Source organism: Panthera leo, chromosome C2, assembly GCF_018350215.1.
Source record: "Panthera leo isolate Ple1 chromosome C2, P.leo_Ple1_pat1.1, whole genome shotgun sequence".
In the NCBI taxonomy this organism is placed as follows: Eukaryota; Metazoa; Chordata; class Mammalia; order Carnivora; family Felidae; genus Panthera; species Panthera leo.
The window spans coordinates 7,363,428-7,389,663 of NC_056687.1; the positions used below are offsets into that span (position 1 = coordinate 7,363,428).

The following is a 26,236-nucleotide window of genomic DNA, read 5'->3' on the forward strand; positions in this document are numbered from 1 at the left end:
CTGCCTCTTGGAGAAAATATCATGCGTAGATAGAGCAGAAGATGCCGACAAGGCTGGAGCTATTAATAAAAGGAATTTGTAAAGGAACAGCAAGTTAGCGATAAAAGAATTTACCTACAAATACCGACCTTCACCTTCTTGGTAAGTCTTTTATTTTGCAAACAAAAAAGTAGTGTAGCGCTCGGTCACTTGCTTAAATATTTGTTTCTTGAGAGGAAATGCCTAAATCATTAGCTAGAGGAGGAATAGTTCGCTTCTCTTTGAGAAAAACAAAGCAACAGACCGTTGGTATGCTCCTGGAGTGAGGACTTGAGGAAGGCTGGTCTGAAAGCATAAGGTATGAAACTAGGCATGGCCATTCGGGGACACAGTCATCACAAAGGCTTTGACAAACACTGTATGAAGCATCACTTATTTTTGTTAGGTCTGTGGATTTTTTTCACAAGCGGATTTTGGCTGCCTGCAACAACCAGGCATTTTACATGGAATTCTGCCTGTTGTTCTGTTTTGTCTGGAAAAATCTTTCCTGTCCTTCTATTTTCCTTTCGGCTCATACCGAACATCTGTAGGAAGGGAAAAAAGCCAAGGTGTGCTGGTTCTCCTCTGTGAAGGATGTTTTAATTCCCTAAATTTCTTTTTTTTCAAAATCCAATCTGGGTCAAGATTTATCATCTGCATTTAGCATTTATACTTCTAAAGTCTGGGGGGTTCAGAGCAATGCATATATAAAAGAAAATACAACCGAAAATGACCTCACCGGTTTATTGTTGTTGTTAATATTTTTACAGTAATTTAAGGTGCCTGGAGAGATTGACAGGAAGGTGCCGAGACTTCCCATGGACCCCCTGGCACCACACGTGCATAATCTTTCCCGTGATCAACCTCCCCCACCAGAATGATATTACGGTTGATGAATCTACAAGATGTCATTATCACCCAAAGTCCACAGCTTGTATTAGAATACACTCTCAGTGTTGTCCTGAGAGTTGTACCCATTACATGGGTTTTGGAAAAATGTATGATGCCACGTATCCATCATTATAGTATCGTGCACAAGAGTTTCGCTGCCTTAAAAATCCTCTGCTTGCCTCCTATGTATCCTCAACCTCCAGCAACCACCAATCTTTCCCTGGTTTCCATAGTTGTGTCTTTTCCATAATGTCATATAGTTGGAATCATACGTTATGTAGCCGTTCTAGATTGGTTTTCTTCACTCAGCGATGTGCGTGCAAGGTTCCTCCATGTCTTCTCTCATTTATTTAAGTGTTGAGCAATATCCCATTCGTCTACTCACCTACGGAAGGACTTCTCGGTTGCTTCCGAGTTGGGGCAATTAGGAATAAGACTGCTATGAACATTTCTGTGCAGGTTTTTGTGTAGACATGAAATTTTCACCAGTTTGTTTTCAAAGGCGGGTTGTATCGTTATTCTGGGGCCAATCACATCAGGAGGGGACTTTTGCAAAGATAGGTGTTATTTTCAGTCCCTAAGAAGTGAGGGCATGCCGTGCCGTGTGGGGCCACGTGAGGAAGCATCAGAATCTGTCAGGAGGCAGAGAGAATGAGGGGAAAACATGGACAGAAGACTTTATTGTGGCTTTTATGGGGAAAAAAATAAGTGAGGCAAGGTAGGCTGGTTCGGATAACTTCACTGGGCTCTGGGGTAGAGGGACTATCTCTAGTTGTCTGGTATCTGGCCCTGGGATGATTAAGGAAGAATATTGCCTCCTCAAATGTAGGAGACAGACCGAGCAGGTGTTTGGAGCATGGGCTGTGCTCTGAATTGGTTAGTTTGCATATGAAAGGCACACTCCCAGGCAAATGTTTTGTTATCTGTAAGAATTACCTAGCCCTGGGAGGGGCAGTCTCTTCCCAATCAACAAGGTCCCATATGCCAGAACACAAGAATACAGAAAATAAGGACCTATGACACATAAGTTAGCAGCAAATTAAATGAAAGGGCATTTGCTTTCTATTGCTCTAGCACAAATTAACATAGACTCAAGGACTTACAAGAGTCATCATTCCACATGGTCATGGTTAGGTGCTCAGGTGCAGAGCAGGTGGGTCCTCTGTTCAGAGTCTCAAGTGCTGTGTTCTCATATGAGGCTTGGGGTCCTCTTCCAAATCCACTGGTTGTTCACAGAACTTAGTTCTGTGGGGACTGAGGTCCCCATCTTCTTGCTGGTTGTTGGTGTAGGGTTGTTCTCAGCCCCCACAGGCCACCCTCGGGTGCTAGCTACATGGACCCCCCTCAACAGGACAGACAACTCAAACATGCATGATTGCTTTTTGCAGGCCAGCAAGAGCATGTCTTTCTTTGACTTCTGTCTCAGACCTTATAACACTAAGAACTCACCTGCGTAGACAAAGCCCACCCAAAGGTATAGCCTTTTCATTAACTCAGCTGTTTAGGGACCATCATTACATCCGCAAAGATCCTTTTGGCCATGTATTGTCACACAATCACCGATTTGATATCCCCTCCTATCCACAGGTTTTACCCACACTCAAATTCAAGGATGTGGGTCATTGTGGGCCATCTTAGAATTCTGCCTGCTACATAAGAAAATTACTCCTTTGGAGGCAGAACTAAAAATGAGCCGTCAGAGATGTCCTCTTTTCCATTTGGGATCTATTCTGTATTTGAAATGGATTTGTCTACTGAAAATGAGGACCAAGTAATATATAGTCTCCCAGTAGAGAAATTGGACATTCCCTTTGAAGGGCCACCCAATTCCCATGACTCATCTTTGGGTCTAGCCTTAAGACCACCAAAGATCCAAACACCCCAGGGGGTTGGTGATGGCCCTCTAGAAAGTTTACCAATGGCTTTGGTACATCTGTATCTAAACAGCAGATTAAATGTTCTCCCTTAAGAGCGTTGGGTGCTGCTATGAGCTGAATGTTTGGGTCCCCCTCAAATTCATATGTTGAAACCTAGGACTCCAGTGTGATAGCATTGGGAGGTGGGAACTTTTGGGCAGTGATTAGGTCATGAGGTCCTTCTCTGCCATTTGAGACTTATAGACCAGGAAGCAGGCCCTCACCAGACACTGGATCTGCTGATGCCTTCCTCTTGGACTTCTAGCCTCCAGAACAGTAAGAAATAATATTTGCTGTTTAAGCCACACAGGCTACGGTATTCTGCTACAGTAGCCTGAGCTGACTAAGATAGGTGTGAAGGGTGGACTTAAAGGGACAGACATTGGATGGTACGTGGAAATGTGATCTGAGCAAGGTGGTTGTTTTCCCTCTCTGGGGTTCCCAAACATGCATTCTCAAACTCCCTAAATTATCCAAGCTCTGGGATAATTTGATGGTCAATCACCAGGGTGACTGCTGTTAAGAATACCTTGGAGGTGGTAAAAAAGGAAATAAGGAAGAAATTGGCGGGGGCTGGGGGGTGCAGTCTTTGCGTGTCCACATTTGTTGTATAGGAGATTTAGAATTTTACTCTTTCTCAGCTTTGCTTCCAGCCTTGCTGTGACTGTTGTATTCAAAACATGGCACGCTATTGTCGACCATTTCTGAAACCTATGAAGAACACTGGATGAGCTAGAGAAAAGCTGTGTTTACTTCCTAGGCATGTCTGAAAGGCATTGTTCCCCTCCCCCCATCCTTGAGCCAATATGAGAGGCCAGTTCATGACAAATCTTAGATAACTAGGGAATTAGGTCAGTGCTGGGTCCAATCCAGAGGGCTAGGAGGCTTGAATTCGATTTCAAAAGTTTTTAGTGGTTCTGGAGTTATCAGACTAAACCAGTGGTTCTCAATAAGGGATAATTTTGCCCCCAAGGGGACATTTGGCATTGTCTGGAGAGGGGTGCCACCACTAAGGAGGCACTCCTGGCATTCAGGGCAAAAGTCAGAGTGCTTCTAACATCGTACAGTGCATGGGATGGCCCTAGAGAGCAAGAATTATCTAGTCCAAAATGTCAATAGTGCCAAGTTTGGGAAGCCTTGGGGTAAACCAAACCACTGGGCCTTCCCAACACTGTGTTACTCTCACTAAGGCAAAGCATGTCCCGTGATACAAGAACATGGGGAGGCTGAGTTTCCAGAGTTGTGGACATTGCTGTCCTTCCTCACACCCTTTCCCCAAGGAGGAAAAAATGTTCCGTGCTCCCCAGTGTTGGCTGCCTAGAGGTCTGCCTGGTAGGAAGCTCAAGACCCTCTACCTAGAACCCAGGCTGCCATAGGAGCTCCAGGCAGGACACAGACAAGGCTGAGCAGGGGATGCCGTTGCTACTGTCACCCTGGGTCTCTTGACCTCTCAGGGCAGGTGGGAAAGAAGCAGCAGCCCAGAAGTTGAACTGATTATTATCTTTTTCAGGACTGCATTTCCTGTCTCTTGGCAAGTCCCCCATAAAGGAGGTACGTGTTCCTGATTTGTCCTTTTGGGGGAAAAAAGACAGATCAGTCAAATGAATGGATAGAAGGGATTCTATGAAAGGAAAGAAAATGTACTTCTAGCTTATGACAGAAGCAAGTCAACGCAGGAAGCCTAAACTTGAACCCAACATGGCTTACAAACGCTATTCTGTGCGGTTGTGTTAGGCAAGTTCCAGGAAAAAAAGAAAAAGAAAAGAAATAGATAATATTTAACATTTTTCAGGGGAGGGGTAGGGAGGTTGTAGACAGTGAAATCACAGATCCTGAGTATTTGTATTCGTGTACATCCCTGGGTAGGGGAAAGGCTCCTAGCTGTGTGACCTTGGGTGTGGTGTAGCGGCTTGTGTGATTCCTTATCAGCTGTGTGCCTCGACATGTTGCATAACCTTTCTGTGTGTCGATTTCCTTGTCTGTCAATCGGAGATAATGATAGTATCTATGCGTGGGGTCATTGAGAGAATGAAGTAAAGAAATATTTATAAGGTGCTTAGAACAGAGCCTGGCCTCTAGTTGATGCTACGTCAACGTCTGGGTTGTTTTTGTTTTTGTTTTTGTTTTCAGCTGTAACACCGTGTGAGTCAATGATCCCTATCTGTTGCTCTACAATACTATGTCATAAAAATTCTGGCCCCAAGTGTTGACCTAGAGGCAGTGCCTCGTTCAGAACCAGAAGACGCTATGCTGATACATTCCCTTTGCTGCGCTTTCTAAGCAGCCCACACCTATAAAGGTTTTCATCAACAAGGATGAAACACAGAGACCTTTGATTAGGCTGAACTTTGCCAGAAATTCAATTCATTGGACTCTGGTCCAGCAGCTGCATTTTGGATGAGATATTTCTTCAACGCTCTCACAGTTCCCAATAGATGGCGTGTCACTTTCTTGAGTTTCTGCTTCTTCCTGTTGTTTCTCTTGGGTGTAGGTTCATGCTCTTGCTTTATTTGGGGGAGGGCTGGTGCTAGAGAAGGTTCTAGAAGGAGTGTGGAGACAGTGATAACCAAAGCCCCATTTAGCCCTGGGGAGAAGGAAGCCTGGGGCAGTGAGGCATTTGTCCAAGGACTGGCCGGCCTGGGGTGGTGAGTGCAAGGCCCTCCACTCACAGGCCAGCTAAACTCTGGACCACACAGAAATTACAGGCTGATGGTGACCAGCCATTGTGCCTGCCCCCTTCTTGGAGAGAAGAAAGTAGCCCCATGGCAATTGCTGAAGATGCTGTGGGCAGTGGGAAGAAATCACAAACACAATTGCTTTCCCACCCATCTCATTCTGCAGGAAAGATGCCTGCTGGGACTGAGGACTGTCAGCTTCCACCTTCCCCACCACATGGATCTGGGTTCTGATCTGTCTCCCTTAAAAATACTTGGTGCCTTCCCCCTTTCTTCTATGTCTCATGGTCTCATAGCCTCCTCTGCTGGTGGGAGGTGACGGGAGTTCTTCCAACAAAGATGATGTATGTCCAGTTTCCACCTGTTGTCCTGGCATGGTTATTAACAACACCCCTTTACTCTCAAAAGTGCCCCAGTTTGGAGGATGTTAAATGATTCATCGTTCGCTTAGCATCTCCTGAAGTTCTGCAGCTGGGAAGCGTACTCATGTATCTTGGAGAATGGACTTTGGGGATGTCGGGTGTGGCCACGGGTGGGGCACGCTGACCTGGATGTCCCTACCTGAGTAAAGTCGCAGACAGAGCCTGTCTCTGCTCAGAATGCCCCATGAGAGCCTAACTGTGGAACAGCACCCGACACCCCCGACCTTCTCTCCCCACCCAGCACCAATCCACCGGTGTAGCCAGAGGTGGGCACACACAAGGCACGGCCAGTGGGTTTCCCCAGGACAGGATGGAAGGCAGGGCTGGGCACCGGGTATCATTCAGAATATGATGACGAAAATTCCTTGAGAAAAGGAAAAGGATGTGAGCCCTGCCTCCAGGCAGATGTGGTAGGGGTTGGGAGGGGGGGACCTGATAGATCCCTGTGGTGTTTGGGGGAAGACTAAGGATGAGGTTTACGTATCATGATTTGCAGATTCAACAGCTCAGCACCTTAGTGGATTTACTGCGAGGCAGCCTGTATTAACATCATTGCACCATTAATATCCTTGCATGGCTCCAACTGGGCTCTAAATCTTTGAGATGTTGGTGGGGTTTCAGGGGGTCCCTACATAGAAGCAGCACAAACCAGCTCCTGGAGCAGCCAGCTTCCTGTCCAACAAGAGAGGGGCTTACATGGGCATTAGAATGGTCTCTATGCGTTTGTTCCACACGCATGCAATGGGTCATCAGATTGCATGCGTGTGGAACAAACACTTCCTCCCAAATGCCCACTCCTATTAAGTCCTTTCCTGGGGCTGATGAGACTCCGTGGGATGAGAAGCTTTAAGCCCATGTTACCTTTCGGATTCGCATCAACCTGTCTGAATGGTGAGAAATGTCCACAAAAACATTCGGTAGGACGGACAGACATGAGGAAAGGCAGGGTTTGAGACAGAAATGGCCAGGGAGGAGTGAGGAGTCAGGCAAGCTTCTCCAAAGCCAGGGCCAAGCCCTAAGAACTGGAAACAAATGCACTTGTGGGGATGAGCACTGGGTGTTGTACGGAAACCAGTCGGACAACAAATTATATTATAAAAATAAATACATAAATAAATTTTTTAAAAAAGAACTGGAAACAAATGATTTTTCCCCAGCTAGATATAATGTAGCCCTGTCCTCAGTTGTTAGTAATTAAGGGGTATTTTGGTTACAGTCCTACCTCTACCTTCCTCCCCAGCCAGATGCAAGCTCCATGGGGAGCAGGGACCCTGTCTTCTTTATCACACAATGTCCCTCACCTAGTTAAGGGCCTGGTACCTGGTAGGCAGTGATGAGCACCTTGGGATGGCTGGGTGGGCCCTACATGGGGGCAGGAACTGACAACTTTCACCTGCCTCCCTGGCCAGGTGTGTGGGCCCCAGTGGAGTGGCAGTGGGGGGCAAAGTCAGAGGGCCAGTGTCCCACTGGGTGCAGAGCACAAAGGGAACGTCTGGGGCCACGACAGCACGCTGGGCTGAGGAGAGGGTGAGTTCCATACCACCAGTCCCAGATGGCCGAGGGATCGGTGCGGGCTGGGGTAGGAACTGCCCTTTGGGGAACTGTCAACCATTTGTGCGACCAGATCGTCTAGCTGCAGGTGACAACTAGCACTGAGCAAGAGTTTTAGAATGGTTGGCTCTGAAAAGGATGAGGTTCCCTTTAGTAGCAGTGTGACGCGAGATGTGATAATCATATAATATATTGTGTTGTTAATGTAATGTGTAATGTGTGCTACTGTGACATATTATCCGTGAATATGGCATGTAATCATGTGATGTGTTATTAACATAATATTAATGTGTATAAATGTAATGTAATGTGCTAACTACGCAAGGTGGAGGGTGTTAGTATGATACGCGACATGCATCACTGAGATACGCAACGGGTATTAGTAAAATGGGTAATGGGCTATTAATGGAATGCAAAACGTACTAATAATGTTATACGTAATGTGTTAATGTACGATGTAATGTGTATTAACAGAATGTGTACCGTGGGTTGATGTAATATTGTGCGTTGATGTAACATGCAATGCGTATCAACGTGATGTGTAACCTATAAATAACGGAATGTGTAACATGTTAATGCAATATGGAAAGGGTAATAGTCTACTCTGTAACGTGTATTGGTGTGATATGCAGTGTGGTTATTAACAGGATGGTAATTGACAGGGTGGGTAATGGAAGTCGGATGTAGTTAGAATGAGCGGGAGGACATGGCATATCCCAGTGGGGACAAAGTGACACCTACAAGGTCTCAGGGAAAGGCCTGGACTTTCCATAGCCAAGGGAAAGTCCACAGGAACAGAAGTGGGAGCCAACCACACACACCTGCACACACATATGCACGCGCGCATGCGCACACACACACACACACACACACACTGTATTTTCAAGGAACAACAACTTGTCACATACTTTTTTCTCTCTTTGATAAAAACTATTTTTCAAGGTTTTTGAAATAATCAATACTTTAAAAACCCTTTCAAAAGACTAGAATTTCCAGTTGTCTTCTAAAAGAGAGGGAGGACATAGACGGATGATGGATAGATAGATGATTGATAGATAGATAGATAGATAGATAGATAATAAGATAGGTTGATTGATAGATTGATAGAAAGATGATTGATAGATAGATAGATAGATAGATAGATAGATTGATAGGCAGATGATGGGTAGGTAGATGATGGATAGATTGATTGATAGATGATAGACAGATAGATACCCTATTTATGTGTCTGTGACATATATGTGTCCTGTGATTCCTCTTTGGTAGGTTCTCAATGTCAGCACTCCTGACATTTTGGGGCAGGTGGCTCTCTGCTGTGGGGGCGTTCTGTGCACTGTAAGGTGTTTAGCAGCATCGCTGGCCTCCGCCTCCTAGATGCCACTCGTGCCCCAACAGCTGAGACCAACAAAAGTGTCTCTAAACAGTGCCACGTATCCCTTGTCAACTGCAAAGTCAGGACCAGCTGAGAACCCCTGCTCTGCCTTCTCAGGGAGAGCAGAGTGACACGTTTAGGGGCACAGATTCCAGAACTGGATGACGTCCTCGTTCAGGAAGTTCAGGAGACTTCTTGTCCCCGTGGAGCAGCTCGGGACCTTGGGCGAATGAACCCTTCTGTGCTTCGATGTCCTCGTCTGTGAAACGGGGATGATGATACAGCAGCTCCAACACCATGCCCTTGCTCTGAGCACTACGTGGGTTAAAAATGTGTAAAACATGTGCTACAGACCCTGGCACAAAGTCAGAGCTCAGCTCTTGTGATTCTAAATCCCCAAGGAAACAGAACGGAGAGGAGAGGCGAGTGTGTGCTGTGCCCATAAACAACCAAGAATAAGGAACAAGAGAACGCGAAGATCCGGGCATGTACTTTGATTCTTGGCCAGAAAGCCCTCGCATCTGCAGTCTGCTGGAGTTCATGTGAAATGACATCTTCCTTGAATTAGAACAGGATTTATGGAAAACACCAGTATTTCAGTAACGAGAGAGTGCCTAGCAGACAACAGAGGTACAGCGCTTGGCAAATAGCTGGTTCTGTTTATGTCACGTCTTTTGATCATTTTTTTATAATTACTGGCGTGGCATTTATTGCAAGGTCTGTCTTTACCCAGACACATCCCCCCACCCCCTCTGGCCAAGGGTCTCCATCACCCCCTCCCCTGATAACTGCTGGCAGAGTCGGACATTGAGAAGGGCCATACTCAGCCACGGGATGGCTTCTCCACTTCATTTTCAGTGGAAAATTGGAGAAGTCTGATAAGATAAGAATGTGGGTTCCGTTTCAAGGTCACGGCTCTCTTTTAAGTGCTGCAATCTCGTGACTTTGCGAGGGGAAAGCCAGCATTTGGTGGATCCTGAGCGATAAGGAAAGTATCCCCAAGCCTTTGAGGTGGCTGGACAGTCACAGAATCCAGGTTTCCGTGAGATGTTCTCAGAGGTCCCCTTGGTGCGGAAGTAACTTCTCTGGCTCCACCGGCATCCGAACGTGAAGGGAAGAGAGGGGCGCTGTGCCTGCCTTGCCTCTGGGGATGGTGAGTGGCAGAAGCCTAAAGGATTGCCTTCCTACATGGAGCTTTTACTTTTCATCGGGTACAAAATTACAACACTCATCATTACCATTAGAGAAGAGTAAGCAGGCTGTTGCAGGCTCTGTGTGTGTGTGTGTGTGTGTGTGTGTGCATGTGCACATATGATTTAAAAAAAAAAAATCCAAGTTCCCCAATTAGGGTTAAGCAGCTTGACTTTTCCTCGAATATACAATTCCTAGGAAGAATGAGAAACTCATTGAAGGTCAATATCACCATCTGGGCTCTGAAGGACTTGGCGAACAAAAGATAAAGAGCGCTGGTCTTTAATATAGTCGATCGCTTTGGTGCGTAGGTGAAAATGAATGACCAGGGTCCAAAATGTCTAATTGCTGGTAAATCTGTTGATGATCAACTTTGAGACTTCTGCGGCTCCTTTCTTTCTATTTATCACCATTTGTCATATTCCGCTTCCCATGTTTTTGGAAAGGTGACCAGATGGAGAGCAGGCCGCAGCCATCAGGCAGGTGAGAAACAGATGGTCCAGGAGGGAGAGAAACCAGAAAGCCCGCGGGCGAGGAGCCTGCCTGGTCCAGGCGCCAGCACCCAGGTGGCTCCAGAGGACTGTCCCTCTGCTGGCGGGAGCTCCACTTTGTCCCTGTCACATTATCAAGGACGGGGCACGTGTCACCTATAGCTAGGGAGAAGTGTGCCAGGGCCTTCAGAAAAGGGGGCGCTGCGAGGTAGGGCGGGACTTCTGGGAGAGCTTCCAGCTAAATGAAGGGGAACACGGCCATCCTGGTCAGACCTTTGAACCCTTTGCGTGCCCTTTCCATCTTGTCTACCTATGGTCTTGTGTCTGTTCTGAAGTGTTTATTTTTTTTAAGAGAGAGAGAGGAAAAACACAAGTGGGGGAGGGGCAGAGAGACAGGGAGACACAGAATCCGAGGCAGGATCCAGGCTCCGAGCTGCCAGCACAGAGCCCGATGCGGGGCTTGAACCCAGAAACCGGGAGATCACGACCTGAGCCGAAGTTGGACGCTTACCTGACTGAGCCACCCAGGCGCCCCTGTCTTTTTTCCATTCTAGAAAGAGAAACAGCGTTCTCTGTATCCCCACCTCTTTCCCAAGTGCCCTGATGGTCAATTCAGAGGCACCTGCCCAGTCCTAGCAAGGCAGACGTCAACGGTGTTCGTCACCTCTCTCAGTACCGGAAGCCCACCGAGATCACTCCTCCCAAGGAGAGCTCGCGGGCATAGCAGGCTGCATCTTGCCTCGCTCTCGGTGGGTCCCCGGCAAAGGTTTCTGGATTTGACATCATTACTTACCGACATCCCATCGGGAAGAATTGACTGATGAAACTGGGACATTGTCTCCCAGGAAGAGTATTCCTGAAACGCAAAACTGAAACTCCACGTCTCCTGCGCTGCCCTGTTTCCCTCTCTCTTTATCGAGGGGCCGGATGCTCAGTGAGCTTGCATGTGGCGGCTCAGACACAGTCCCCTCTCCCGCGGTAAGTTACGTGTTTTTCTTAGGGTCATTTGCTTCCTGCGGGTGGGGCAAGAGGTGCTTTCACATCTCCAGTGACCGCGGGGTGGCAGGACTGGGGGCTTGGAGAGCACTGCTGGGGATGAGGCAAGGGACCAGGGACGAGGGAGGGCGGTCAGAGCAGCAGCCCGAGGACAGGAGGGGAGAGAGGATGAGGTGGACGGTGGGGGCAGGAGAGGCGGCCGTGGGGTCACAGCGGCTTGTTCCCCATGCTTCCTATCTGCAGGGACAGCTTTGGACTCTGAAAGCCTCTGTGCAAACGCCAGCTCCGTCCTTTTGCATTGTGGGCTCTTTGGCGAGGGAGTCTCCTAAACCTCAGGTTTGGGCGCAGGGCACTCCCAGGACCAGAGAAGATCACAGCAGCCGTGGCCACAGTGTCATTACTGCTATGTGTGAACCGGGCGACCCTGGGCGGCAAGAAACAGAAGCCGGCTAATCCCAGCTGGCTAATACCGATGATCCCCTTGTCCTTAGAAACAAATCGACTTTGAAGAATTCGAGGGGCAACATTCTCCGCTTTAGGTTTCTGTCTCATTGCCAATTTGTACCTCGTGGCCAGAGCGGGACCATGAACCTGTTCTAGGAGGATAGATCTTGGAACCATGAAGTAAAAAGGGGGTGGGGAGGAGGAGGGGGAGAGAGGAGATTAAGACAAAGAAGAAGGAAAAAACAAGACGAAGGAAAGTCGCTACGGCCGTCCATCTGGGGTCAATGGCTCTGCCTCCAGATTCACTCAGCCTGCAGACGACTGTGCCGAGATGCCCCAAGGAGGCCGGTCGTTCCATGGAGAGCCAGAGAAGAGTCAGATGGCCTCCTCCCTCAGATCCGCTCCCTGCTGCTCCTCTGGGGAGAGCGGGCAGAGAGGCCAGAGCAGATGTGTGAGCACTGAGCGCTGAGCCCAATGAGCCAGCACAGGCCCGGGGCCAGGTGAGGGCCCGTCTCTTCCAGTGCGTGCCCTGCAAGACGCTGGTCCCTCGGGGAGCTCCGCGGGGAAAGATTCTGCACAGCTGTGTTTGGGAAACGAGTCCCACTGGTGCTTCTTAGCACATTAAAGGCTCTGGGAAGTCCTGAGGTTAAAAGAGATCAGCTCAGGTCATGATCTCGCGGTTGGCGAGTTCGAGCCCCGTGTCAGGCTCTGTGCGGACCGCTCAGAGCCTGGAACCTGCTTCAGAGTCTGTGTCTCCCTCTCTCTCTGCCCCCTTACAGCCCACACGCTGTCTCTTTCTCTCTCTGTGTCTCTCAAAAATAAATGAACACTAAAAAGAGAGAGAGAGAGAGATACAGAGGAGGATGGTCTCAGTGCCCCTGCGGGACGGGGATTCCCTAGTCACAGTTGGGGAAACCACCGGCTGGACTATGCAGAAAGATAGCTGGCGTATTCTACTTTAGAATGTACAAGTTTCCACCTTTTAACAGGTGAAAATCTTCCTTCCCGTCCTAGGGAGGAGGCTTTATGACCTTCGGAGGTCCCGTTTTACAAATAAAGAGACTGAAGTTCAGAGGTAAGTGAAGTTCGAGTTTAAGCAGCTTGTCAAGCTCTCCAGTGAGTCGGAAAGCCCAGCGAAGGGCTCCGTCTTCTACCCCTTTGGGCTGTTAGAAGAACACGCACAGGTGGATGCAGCGTGCCGTTAATGCGTCTGTCCCCAAGGGGTCCTTCTGTTCCCTTGTTCCTTTGTCCAAGGCTCACCGCTCTTGGATGTTAGCAGACAGGGCCCGGCTCTGGGCCTGCAGACGCTGTAAAAGGGGATCCAGCTTCACAATGAGAAATGCCTCGCGGGTCTCGGCTGAGTCTCACTCAATCGGCCTCCCCAGAGTTATCACTGAGCAAAGATAACGTGTGTAAACGCGGACTTTGGAGTGGTGCGTGTGAGCGTCACTCAAGAAACGCATTTTTTCTCTTGTTCAATTACATACGCCGTGTATTTCAAGCACCGGGTCCGATCTCCCCACGCTGATCTTGGTGCAAGTGACCCGCGCGGATTGAGCTGACACCAGGACGAAGCCCAGGTGAGAATATGCTGGATGGACTGTCTCAGCCTCTACCACAATCCCATCAGGAAGGCTTGGCAATTCTCTGCGTCGTAGATGGGAGAACTCGGGCTGCGGGGATGTTAGCGTTTGCCCAAGACGACGCAGTTATGAATCAGAATTTGATCCCGGCCCGCCTGATTTCTGCCTCCGCTTTTCACACCCCACCATGCAGTCAGTCAGCCCACAAGGACTGGCAAAGCCATTCGGGGAGGCGGGAGCCCAGAGCAAAATGAAAACGTAGGACCCCTCGTCCAAAAGGATTTAAGAATTTCAAGGTGGTGACGGCAGAGCGTTGAACCAAGCGCAAGGCCCTTCCGAATGTGGAGTCCTCGTACAATTGTGCAGGTTGCGCACTGACGAAGCCTGCCCTGCATCCTATCAAATCCTACACCTCAGATAAGTTATTTTCCTTACGAGGGCAGTGAATTCGTTGTAAGGAGAGACTCACCCTGATGGCGCATCGCAGAAGGCAGGTTCTTCAGCGTTCATTCACAATTTTGTCAAATCTGTGACTGATTTCTTCTCAATAAGAAATAAAGTTGAGCACCTGGTAGGCACAGGAAGAGAAACTTTCTCGAGGGGCTCCTGGGTGGCTCAGTCAGGTAAGCATCCGACTCTCGATTCTGGCTCAGGTCATGATCTCACAGTCGTGAGATCGAGCCCCGGGTCAGGCTCCACGCTGAGTGGAGGAGCCTCCTCGGGATTCTCTCTCTGCCCCTCCCTCTCAGTCCCTCCCAAAATAAATAAAGAAACTTTAAAAAGTGACTTTTCTTTCTCCCACACACAGAGAATACTGTCTCTTTCCATTGGAGCATAAATACCAAAAAAAAAAAAAAAGGGACAAAGTCAAAGAGGCTGATTTTTTTAGGTGTGCAGCATTTACAAGAGCAATCTAGGAAAACTTTCTTCAAAAGACGTCTAAAGGGTAACCACCTTCCCCGGCAGAAATATTCCGTGCTTTTCTGTATCGGCCATTTCCAAACTTTGCTCCAAAAAATTACATTAGTTAAATGGTACTTATCGCAAGGCAACGGACTGAGCCTGTGAAATTCAACCCTTTCTTTTCCGTGTCATTGGTGCCCCCTAGTGGCCGAGAGGATTTTCCCTCACCCACGAGGTGGACGGTCCCCGAAACAGATCCCATCTACTAACTCTGTCCCTTAAATTCGGGTTTTCCAGTTGTGCCCCTGAGTACTCGTGAGACCGCCGGGGACTGAGGACTGAGTTCGGGGGTGGAAGACACTTTGCTGGCCTGTGGACACACTACGCGCAAAGCGTTTCCTGCCAACTGGTCTCATTAAATCCTTCAAATCAGCAAGTGGTCTGAAGTCACTCTACTGGTGATTGGCAAAGCCAGGGTTCGAAGGAGGGTTGGCCTGACTCCCAGGCTTCTACAGTGTAGAAGAGCCAGAAGGGAGGGGATGGGACGGGCCTGCTGCCATTAGTAAGAGAAGCTGTACCACCTGGGCCTCTGCAGGTAACTTTCGGCCAAATCCATCTGCAATGCAGGGTGTTCCCCCCTTTGCCGAAGGCTCCTGACGCTTTTTCTGACCCCTTCCTGAAATGTGCTGCAGCCTGCACCAGAGAAGCTGTGAATGGTGAACCCTCAGGACTCAGTTTCCCCTGAAGCGAATATTCTCGGCAGGATTTTGTTTTCGGCACCTGCTAACTTGACATGGTTATTTTCCCCTCCTAGGAAAGACAAAGCCACCCAGGGGGAGCTTTTCTCCCCCTCTTTTCCTTCCCACACCGCTGGTAACATACAATGAGTTATTTCTCCAATCCTACAGGAACCCCTTTGGTGGTTTATGTCTGTATGGAAACGGATTTTCACCATGAAACATATGCTCAGTCTTTCCCGTGGATGCTGGAGGCCACATGTTATCGGACTTGAACTGTTGCATTGTAATTGGAACACATTGGGAATCTGGTAAAACACTTCACTCAATCCATCAGGAGAGAAGGGGTTAGGACCAAGGTGTTTCACTCAATAATGTGCAAACTAGAGAATAAGTACCATGAGAGCCTTAAACAATCGGAAGAAAGTCCAAAGCTAAATGGCCCGTGTAAAACCCTGGGGCTTGTTTGAAAGTCGTCGTAAATCTACCTCCATGAGTAAATGTAGTTTCAGAGGGAAAATGCTAGAAAGTGAGCCAGTGTCCCCGTATTTTGATGAGCCAGGGATATTGAGGCAGAGGACATCTGGGTACTTGCTGGGCTGGATTCCGCCTCGAAAGATGCCAAGGAAAGCTGGCTAAACCTCTCTGCTCCAAGATGGGTGGAAGTCACGGACGCCGAGGACACGCAGCTGCTACCTTCCCGAGTCCCAGAGCAGCCGCAGGATAGAGTCCTGCCTCGGGAAGCTACAGTGAAATCACAGACATGCATGGAACTGTTACTGCTTTCAACAACAGAAGACGTAGCTTTGCTGTGGGTGGAATTGTCTCCAGAAAGATGCTGGTTTCTCAACAGAGACCAAACCCCAAACCAAATTCCATACCTGGTCCTAAGCCACAGATAGAACCAGCATGAAGGACAAGTAACGAGAAGTCATTACATCGACAGTAATGACAAATCAAAAGGACCCACCACAACCACCCGTGGATACGTAAGCTGGATCCCAAACTGAAAACTCTGTCGTTTCTAAATCACCGGACAGGGAATAAAATTGCAGCATTAAAACGTTCCTAGAACGGAGCAGGCAGCGGTGTGAGCTCATTTGGAACAAGTGCTCAGCACACAGAAGCTCAGAATATGTTGCCCTAAAGATCCCCAAGTTTGGTAAGACATCATCAGGGCACAGTAGCTGAATACCCACAAGAATCGGAACTGCCATTCATTACAGGGACTAACCCTTCCCTTGAAGCCAACAGAATTAGCCTTGCAGAGCTCCGTGTGCTGGGATTTACAGACTCCAGCTTGCTTTGGTGCTGTCAAACAAGATGTGCGTATATGTGCTCATCGTCCGTATGGGATTCTCCAACCTCCCCCTGAAGCAGTTTTTATTTCTGTCCGCTGAGTGTGCATTGTAGGTTCTCTGGATGGCCACCCACCATCGCGCCAAAATAAGTTTCCAGGAAACCTCATCCTCCAAGAAGCCTAAAGAATGATGACTGTTTCACAACACAAAATGCCGCAGGATGAGGGAGTCACTGTCCACTACGGGCACACCTCGAAAATCTTGTGGCTCTGTTCCAGGCCATCCCAGTAAAGTGAATATTGCAAGAAAATGAGTCCAAGGAATATTTTGGTTTCCCAATGCATAAAAAGTTACATTCACATCATGCTGTAGTCTATTTGGTGTGCAATGGCATTATGTCTAAAAAAATGCACACAGGTTAATTAAAAATATATTTTATTGCTAAGAAATGCTAACCATCATCTGAGCTTTCGGTGATTCGTAATCTTTTTGCTGGTGGAGGGTCCTTGCCCTGATGTTGATGGCTGCTGACCAATCAGGGCAGTGGTTACTGAAGGCGGGGGTGGGCATGGCCACTTCTTAAAATAAGACAATGACAGTTGCCACAGGGATTGACTCTTCCTTTCATGAATGATTGCTTTGTATGTAGCACGTGATGCTGTTTGATAGCATTTTACCTGCAGAAGAACTTCTTTGAATATTGGAGTCAGTCCTCTCAAACCCTGCTGCTGCTTTATCAACTAAGCTTATCTAATATTCTATTCTTTAAAATTTTTTAATGTTTATTTATTTTTGACAGAGAGAGAGAGAGAAAACATGAACAGGGGAGGTGCAGAGAGAGAGGGAGACACAGAATCCAAAGTAGGTTCCAGGCTCTGAGCTGTCAGCACAGAGCCTTACGTGGGGCTCAAACTCGTGAACCATGAGATCATGACCTGAGTCAAAGTTGGGCGTTCAATTTGACTGAGCCACCCAGGTGCCCCAGTTTCTGTAATATTCTAAATCCTTTGTTGTCATTTCAACAAGCTTCACAACATCTTCACCAGGAGCAGATGCCATCTCAAGAAACCACTTCCTAGCTCATCCATAAGAAGCGACTCCTCATCTGGTCAAGTTTTATCATGAGACGACAGCAACTGAGTTCCATCTTCAGGTTCCATTTCTAATTCTGGTTCTCTTGCTATTTTCACCACATCTGCAGTTACTGCCTCCACTGACGTCTTATACCCCGCAAGGTCATCCACAAGGGATGGAATCAGCTTCTTCCAATTCCTGTGAATGGTGATATTTTGAGGTCTTCCCAAGAATCACAACTGTTTGTAATGGCGCCTAGAATGGTGAATCCTTTCCAGAAGGTTTTCAACTTACTTTGCCCAGATCCATCGGAGGAATCACTCTGATAGCTACTGCTTTATGAAATGTATTATATGAAACGTATTACTTTCTTTTTAAAAAATGTTTATTTATTTATTTATTTATTTATTTATTTTGAGAGAGAGAGAGAGAGAGAATAAGCAAGCAGGGGAGGGGCAGAGAGAGAAGGAGACAGACTCCCAAGCAAGCTCCACACCATCAGCATGGAGCCCCACATGGGGCTCAAACTCAGGAATCATGAGATCATGATGTAGGCTGAATGGATATTGTATCCGCTGACATGAAAACATTCGTCTTGCTACATAGCTCCATCAGAACTCTTGGGTGACCAGATGTATTGACAATGAGCAGTAGGTCTCAACAGTGGGTTTAAGATATTCAGTAAACCATGTTGCAAACACAGGAGCTGTCGTCTAGGCTTTGCTGTCCCTTTATAGAGCACAGGCAGAGTAGATTGAGCATAACTTCTAAGGGTCCCAGGATTTGGGGGGTGGTCTGTGTGCATTGGCTTCCACTTAAAGTCACCAGTTGCATTAGGCCCTCGCGAGATAGTCAGCCCGTTTTTTGAGGGTTTGAGGCCAGACACTGACTTCTCCTCTTCAGCTATGGAAGTCTTAGGCGGTTCTTCGAGTAGAATTTTTTGGTCTACGCTAAAAATCTGTTGTTTAACGTAAACACCTTTATGAGTGATCTCAACTAGATCTCCAAGATACCTTGCTGGGGCTTCTACAATAGCACTCGCTGCTGCTTCACCTTGCACTTGTCTGCCATGGAGATGGTTCCTTCCTTTAAACTTCATGAGGTTCCGGAAGATGGCGGCGTAGGAGGACGCGGGGCTCACAGCGCGTCCTGCCGATCACTTAGATTCCACCTACACCTGCCTAAAGAACCCAGAAAACCGCCAGAGGATTAGCAGAACGGAGTCTCCGGAGCCAAGCGCAGACTAGAGGCCCACGGAAGAGGGTAGGAAGGGCGGCGAGGCGGTGCGCGCTCCACGGACTGGCGGGAGGGAGCCGGGGCGGAGGGGCGGCTCGCCGGCCAAGCAGAGCCCCCGAGTCTGGCTGGCAAAAGCGGAGGGGCCGGACAGACTGTGTTCCGACAGCAAGCGCGACTTAGCGTCTGGGAGGTCATAAGTTAACAGCTCTGCTCAGAAAGCGGGAAGGCTGGAGGACAAAGGGAGGGAGAGCTGCTGAGCCCCCGGACGGCAGAGCTCAGCTTGGCGGGGAACAAAGGTGCCAGCGCCATCTCCCCCGCCCATCCCCCAGCCAAAATCCCAAAGGGAACCAGTTCCTGCCAGAGAACTTGCTCGCTCCGCGCAAACACCCAACTCTGTGCTTCTGCGGAGCCAAACCTCCGGCAGCGGATCTGACTCCCTCCCGCTGCCACAGGGCTCCTCCTGAAGTGGATCACCTAAGGAGAAGCGAGCTAAGCCTGCCCCTCCAGCCCCCGTGCACCTTGCCTACCCACCCCAGCTAATACGCCAGATCCCCAGCAACACAAGCCTGGCAGTGTGCAAGTAGCCCAGACGGGACACGCCACCCCACAGTGAATCCCGCCCCTAGGAGAGGGGAAGAGAAGGCACACACCAGTCTGACTGTGGCCCCAGCAGTGGGCTGGGGGCAGACATCGGGTCGGACTGCGGCCCCGCCCACTAACTCCAGTTATACACCACAGCACAGGGGAAGTGCACTGCAGGTCCTCACCACGCCAGGGACTCTCCAAAATGACCAAACGGAAGAATTCCCCTCAGAAGAATCTCCAGGAAATAACAACAGCTAATGAACTGATCAAAAAGGATTTAAATAATATAACAGAAAGTGAATTTAGAATAATAGTCATAAAATTAATCGCTGGGCTTGAAAACAGTATACAGGACAGCAGAGAATCTCTTGCCACAAAGATCGAGGGACTAAGGAACAGTCACGAGGAGTTGAAAAACGCTTTAAACGAATTGCAAAACAAAATGGAATCCACGATGGCTCGGCTTGAAGAGGCAGAGGAGAGAATAGGTGAACTAGAAGATAAAGTTATGGAGAAAGAGGAAGCTGAAAGAAAGAGAGATAAAAAAATCCAGGAGTATGAGGGGAAAATTAGAGAACTAAGTGATACACTAAAAAAAAATAATATACGCATAATTGGTATCCCAGAGGAGGAAGAGAGAGGGAAGGGTGCTGAAGGGGTACTTGAACAAATTATAGCTGAGAACTTCCCTGAACTGGGGAAGGAAAAAGGCATTGAAATCCAAGAGGCACAGAGAACTCCCTTCAGACGTAACTTGAATCGATCTTCTGCACGACATATCATAGTGAAACTGGCAAAATACAAGGATAAAGAGAAAATTCTGAAAGCAGCAAGGGATAAACGTGCCCTCACATATAAAGGGAGACCTATAAGACTCGTGACTGATCTCTCCTTTGAAACTTGGCAGGCCAGAAAGGCTTGGCACGATATCTACAGTGTGCTAAACAGAAAAAATATGCAGCCGAGAATCCTTTATCCAGCAAGTCTGTCATTTAGAATAGAAGGAGAGATAAAGGTCTTCCCAAACAAACAAAAACTGAAGGAATTTGTCACCACGAAACCAGCCCTACAAGAGATCCTAAGGGGGATCCTGTGAGACAAAGTACCAGAGACATCACTACAAGCATAAAACATACAGACATCACAATGACTCTAAACCCATATCTTTCTATAATAACACTGAATGTAAATGGATTAAATGCGCCAACTAAAAGACATAGGGTATCAGAATGGATAAAAAAACAAGACCCATCTATTTGCTGTCTACAAGAGACTCATTTTAGATCTGAGGACACCTTTAGATTGAGAGTGAGGGGATGGAGAACTATTTATCATGCTCCTGGAAGCCAAAAGAAAGCTGGAGTAGCCATACTTATATCAGACAAACTAGACTTTAAATTAAAGGCTGTAACAAGAGATGAAGAAGGGCATTATATAATAATCACAGGGTCTATCCACCAGGAAGAGCTAACTATTATAAATGTCTATGCACCAAATACCCGAGCCCCCAGATATATAAAACAATTACTCATAAACATAAGCAACCTTATTGATAAGAATGTGGTCATTGCAGGGGACTTTAACACCCCACTTACAGAAATGGATAGATCATCTAGACACACAGTCAATAAAGAAACAAGGGCCCTGAATGATACATTGGATCAGATGGACTTGACAGATATATTTAGAACTCTGCATCCCAAAGCAACAGAATATACTTTCTTCTCGAGTGCACATGGAACATTCTCCAAGATAGATCATATACTGGGTCACAAAACAGCCCTTCATAAGTTTACAAGAATTGAAATTATACCATGCATACTTTCAGACCACAATGCTATGAAGCTTGAAATCAACCACAGGAAAAAGTCTGGAAAACCTCCAAAAGCATGGAGGTTAAAGAACACCCTACTAACGAATGAGTGGGTCAACCAGGCAATTAGAGAAGAAATTAAAACATATATGGAAACAAACGAAAATGAAAATACAACAATCCAAACGCTTTGGGATGCAGCGAAGGCAGTCCTGAGAGGAAAATACATTGCAATCCAGGCCTATCTCAAGAAACAAGAAAAATCCCAAATACAAAATCTAACAGCACACCTAAAGGAAATAGAAGCAGAACAGCAAAGGCAGCCTAAACCCAGCAGAAGAAGAGAAATCATAAAGATCAGAGCAGAAATAAACAATATAGAATCTAAAAAAACTGTAGAGCAGATCAACGAAACTAAGAGTTGGTTTTTTGAAAAAATAAACAAAATTGACAAACCTCTAGCCAGGCTTCTCAAAAAGAAAAGGGAGATGACCCAAATAGATAAAATCATGAATGAAAATGGAATGATTACAACCAATCCCTCAGAGATACAAACAATTATCAGGGAATACTATGAAAAATTATATGCCAACAAATTGGACAACCTGGAAGAAATGGACAAATTTCTAAATACCCACACTCTTCCAAAACTCAATCAGGAGGAAATAGAAAGCTTGAACAGACCCATAACCAGCGAAGAAATTGAATCGGTTATCAAAAATCTCCCAACAAATAAGAGTCCAGGACCAGATGGCTTCCCAGGGGAGTTCTACCAGACATTTAAAGCAGAGATAATACCTATCCTTCTCAAGCTATTCCAAGAAATAGAAAGGGAAGGAAAACTTCCAGACTCATTCTATGAAGCCAGTATTACTTTGATTCCTAAACCAGACAGAGACCCAGTAAAAAAAGAGAACTACAGGCCAATATCCCTGATGAATATGGATGCAAAAATTCTTAATAAGATACTAGCAAATCGAATTCAACAGCATATAAAAAGAATTATTCACCATGATCAAGTGGGATTCATTCCTGGGATGCAGGGCTGGTTCAACATTCGCAAATCGATCAACGTGATACATCACATTAACAAAAAAAAAGAGAAGAACCATATGATCCTGTCAATCGATGCAGAAAAGGCCTTTGACAAAATCCAGCACCCTTTCTTAATAAAAACCCTTGAGAAAGTCGGGATAGAAGGAACATACTTAAAGATCATAAAGGCCATTTATGAAAAGCCCACAGCTAACATCATCCTCAACGGGGAAAAACTGAGAGCTTTTTCCCTGAGATCAGGAACACGACAGGGATGCCCACTGTCACCGCTGCTGTTTAATATAGTGCTGGAAGTTCTAGCATCAGCAATCAGACAACAAAAGGAAATCAAAGGCATCAAAATTGGCAAAGATGAAGTCAAGCTTTCGCTTTTTGCAGATGACATGATATTATACATGGAAAATCCGATAGACTCCACCAAAAGTCTGCTAGAACTGATACATGAATTCAGCAAAGTTGCAGGATACAAAATCAATGTGCAGAAATCAGTTGCATTCTTATACACTAACAATGAAGCAACAGAAAGACAAATGAAGAAACTGATCCCATTCACAATTGCACCAAGAAGCATAAAATACCTAGGAATAAATCTAACCAAAGATGTAAAAGATCTGTATGCTGAAAACTATAGAAAGCTTATGCAGGTAATTGAAGAAGATATAAAGAAATGGAAAGACATTCCCTGCTCATGGATTGGAAGAATAAATATTGTCAAAATGTCAATACTACCCAAAGCTATCTACACATTCAATGCAATCCCAATCAAAATTGCACCAGCATTCTTCTCGAAACTAGAACAAGCAATCCTAAAATTCATATGGAACCACAAAAGGCCCCGAATAGCCAAAGTAATTTTGAAGAAGAAGACCAAAGCAGGAGGCATCACAATCCCAGACTTTAGCCTCTACTACAAAGCTGTCATCATCAAGACAGCATGGTATTGGCATAAAAACAGACACATAGACCAATGGAATAGAATAGAAACCCCAGAACTAGACCCACAAACGTATGGCCAACTCATCTTTGACAAAGCAGGAAAGAACATCCAATGGAAAAAAGACAGTCTCTTTAACAAATGGTGCTGGGAGAACTGGACAGCAACATGCAGAAGGTTGAAACTAGACCACTTTCTCACACCATTCACAAAAATAAACTCAAAATGGATAAAGGACCTGAATGTGAGACAGGAAACCATCAAAACCTTAGAGGAGAAAGCAGGAAAAGACCTCTCTGACCTCAGCCGTAGCAATCTCTTACTCGGCACATCCCCAAAGGCAAGGGAATTAAAAGCAAAAGTGAATTACTGGGACCTTATGAAGATAAAAAGCTTCTGCACAGCAAAGGAAACAACCAACAAAACTAAAAGGCAACCAACGGAATGGGAAAAGATATTTGCAAATGACACATCGGACAAAGGGCTAGTATCCAAAATCTATAAAGAGCTCATCAAACTCCACACCCGAAAAACAAATAACCCAGTGAAGAAATGGGCAGAAAACATGAATAGACACTTCTCTAAAGAAGACATCCGGATGGCGAACAGGCACATGAAAAGATGTTCAACGTCGCTCCTTATCAGGGAAATACAAATCAAAACCACACTCAGATACCACCTCACGCCAGTCAGAGTGGCCAAAATGAAGAAATCAGGAGACTATAGATGCTGGAGAGGATGTGGAGAAACAGGAACCCTCTTGCACTGTTGGTGGGAATGCAAATTGGTGCAGCCGCTCTGGAAAGCAGTGTGGAGGTTCCTCAGAAAATTAAAAATAGACCTACCCTATGACCCAGCAATAGCACTGCTAGGAATTTACCCAAGGGATACAGGAGTACTGATGCATAGGGGCACCTGTACCCCAATGTTTATAGCGGCACTCTCAACAATAGCCAAATTATGGAAAGAGCCTAAATGTCCATCAACTGATGAATGGATAAAGAAACTGTGGTTTATATACACAATGGAATACTACGTGGCAATGAGAAAAAATGAAATATGGCCTTTTGTAACAACATGGATGGAACTGGAGAGTGTGATGCTAAGTGAAATAAGCCATACAGAGAAAGACAGATACCATATGGTTTCACTCTTATGTGGATCCTGAGAAACATAACAGAAACCCATGGGGGAGGGGAAGGAAAAAAAAAAAAAAAAAAAAAAGAGGTTAGAGTGGGAGAGAGCCAAAGCATTAGAGACTGTTAAAAAACTGAGAACAAACTGAGGGTTGATGGGGGGTGGGAGGGAGGGCAGGGTGGGAGGGAGGACAGGGTGGGTGATGGGTATTGAGGAGGGCACCTTTTGGGATAAGCACTGGGTGTTGTATGGAAACCAATTTGACAGTAAATTTCATATATTAAAAAATAAAAAAAAATAAAAAAAAAAAAAAATAAAAAAAAAAAATAATAAACTTCATGAGCCATCCTCTGCAAGCTTCAAACTTTTCTTCTACAGCCTCCTCACCTCTCTCAGCCATCACAGAAGTGAAGAGAGTTAGGGCCTTGCTCCGGCTTACTTTGTGGCTTAGAGGAATGTTATGGCTGGCTTGATCTTCTGTCCAGATCACCAAAGCTTTCTCCATGTCAGCAGTAAGGCTGTTTTGCTCTCTTATCATTTGTGTGTTCACTGCAATCGCACTCTTATTTCCCTCAAGAACCTTTCCTGTGCATTCACAAGTTGGATAACTGGGGCAAGAGTCTTAGCTTTCATTCTGTCTCAGCTGCCGAGATGCTTTCCTCACTAAGCGGAATCATTTCCAGCTCTTGATTAAAAAATGAGAGACGTGTGACCCTTCCTTTCGCTTGGTCACTCTGAGGCCATTGTAGGGTTCCTAACTGGTACATTTCCACGATTTGTGTGTTTCAGAAAATAGGGGGCCCAAGGTGAGGGTGGGAGACAAGGGAACGGCGATCAGAGAGCAGTCAGAACACACACAACCTTTATCAATGAAGTTCGCCATCTTCTACGGACACAGTTTGTGACACCCGAAAACAATTCCAGTAGTAACATCAAAGATCACCTCTCACTGTAACAAATGCAATAAAAATGAAAAAGTTAGAAATATTTCAAGAATTGCCAAAATATGACACAGACACACAAAGTGAGCAAATGCTTTGAAAAAACAGCACGAATAGACTTGTGCAACACAGGGTTGCCACAAACCTTCAGTTTGTTAAAAAAAAAAAAAAAGCAATATGTACAATAAAGCAAAGTACAATAAAACGAGATGAACTTTTACCTTACAAAAAACAAGAAGGGACAAGCATCAGTGACTTTCTCATTGAGTCCTTCAACGTGCTGCACATTTTCCTCTCTCTAAAGTCGCTGCTTGTTCACTAACTCACACAGAGCAATGTTTCTGCGTGAAATGGGCTAATGAATCTGGAGCACGAGTCTGTTGGAGGTTCCCAGGATGGTAGGAAATGGAGTCAAAGGGTTCTATACCACACTAGTGAAGATTCACCAGAGAATGTTGCTGGTACAGCAACGCTATCTACAAAGCTCAGACAGGAACACGTGAGCCATTCCTTTACGGTGGCCTCAAGTCTCAGCTTCAACCTTCTCAATCCTAGAGGCATTTCCCATCCCCATCACCCCAACAAAATGTCCCAGTTCTCTTCAGAGAACATACAGCAGAAGAGTTTCCAGAAACTCAGAAGGGAGATTCTCACTATGTAGCTGCAAAAATTATTAAGTTCTTGAAGTCTGTGTTGGTGGGCAGTTTGGCCAATGCTCTCTTTGTGTAAATAAGATCATGCAAATCAGATGCAGAAGTTTTAAGCCTTTGGAAATGTCTAGCATGCACGAGAGATGTCTGTGCAGTGAGGCACTATAAGAATTTTTATGGACAGCAGCTTTGCAATTAAGTGTGTGTTCACTAAATATGGAAGCAGATGAGAACTAACAATAAAAATTATCTCACAGGAATTGCCACGACACAAATTGAGTGGATCATACTGGGCCGGTGCTTTAGATTTTGGTATGGG

At 46.3% G+C, this 26,236-nt stretch overlaps 1 long non-coding RNA gene across 2 annotated transcripts; it reads left to right on the forward strand.

Moving 5' to 3' along the window:
* Positions 1 to 26,236, forward strand: LOC122198892. 2 transcript variants are annotated; one of them, XR_006193201.1, is made up of 3 exons: positions 1 to 141; positions 4,336 to 4,376; positions 26,175 to 26,236. It is a non-coding gene; the product is annotated as an uncharacterized LOC122198892 (long non-coding RNA). The 2 variants fall into 2 exon arrangements; XR_006193202.1 differs by lacking the exon at positions 26,175 to 26,236 and adding an exon at positions 4,956 to 5,036.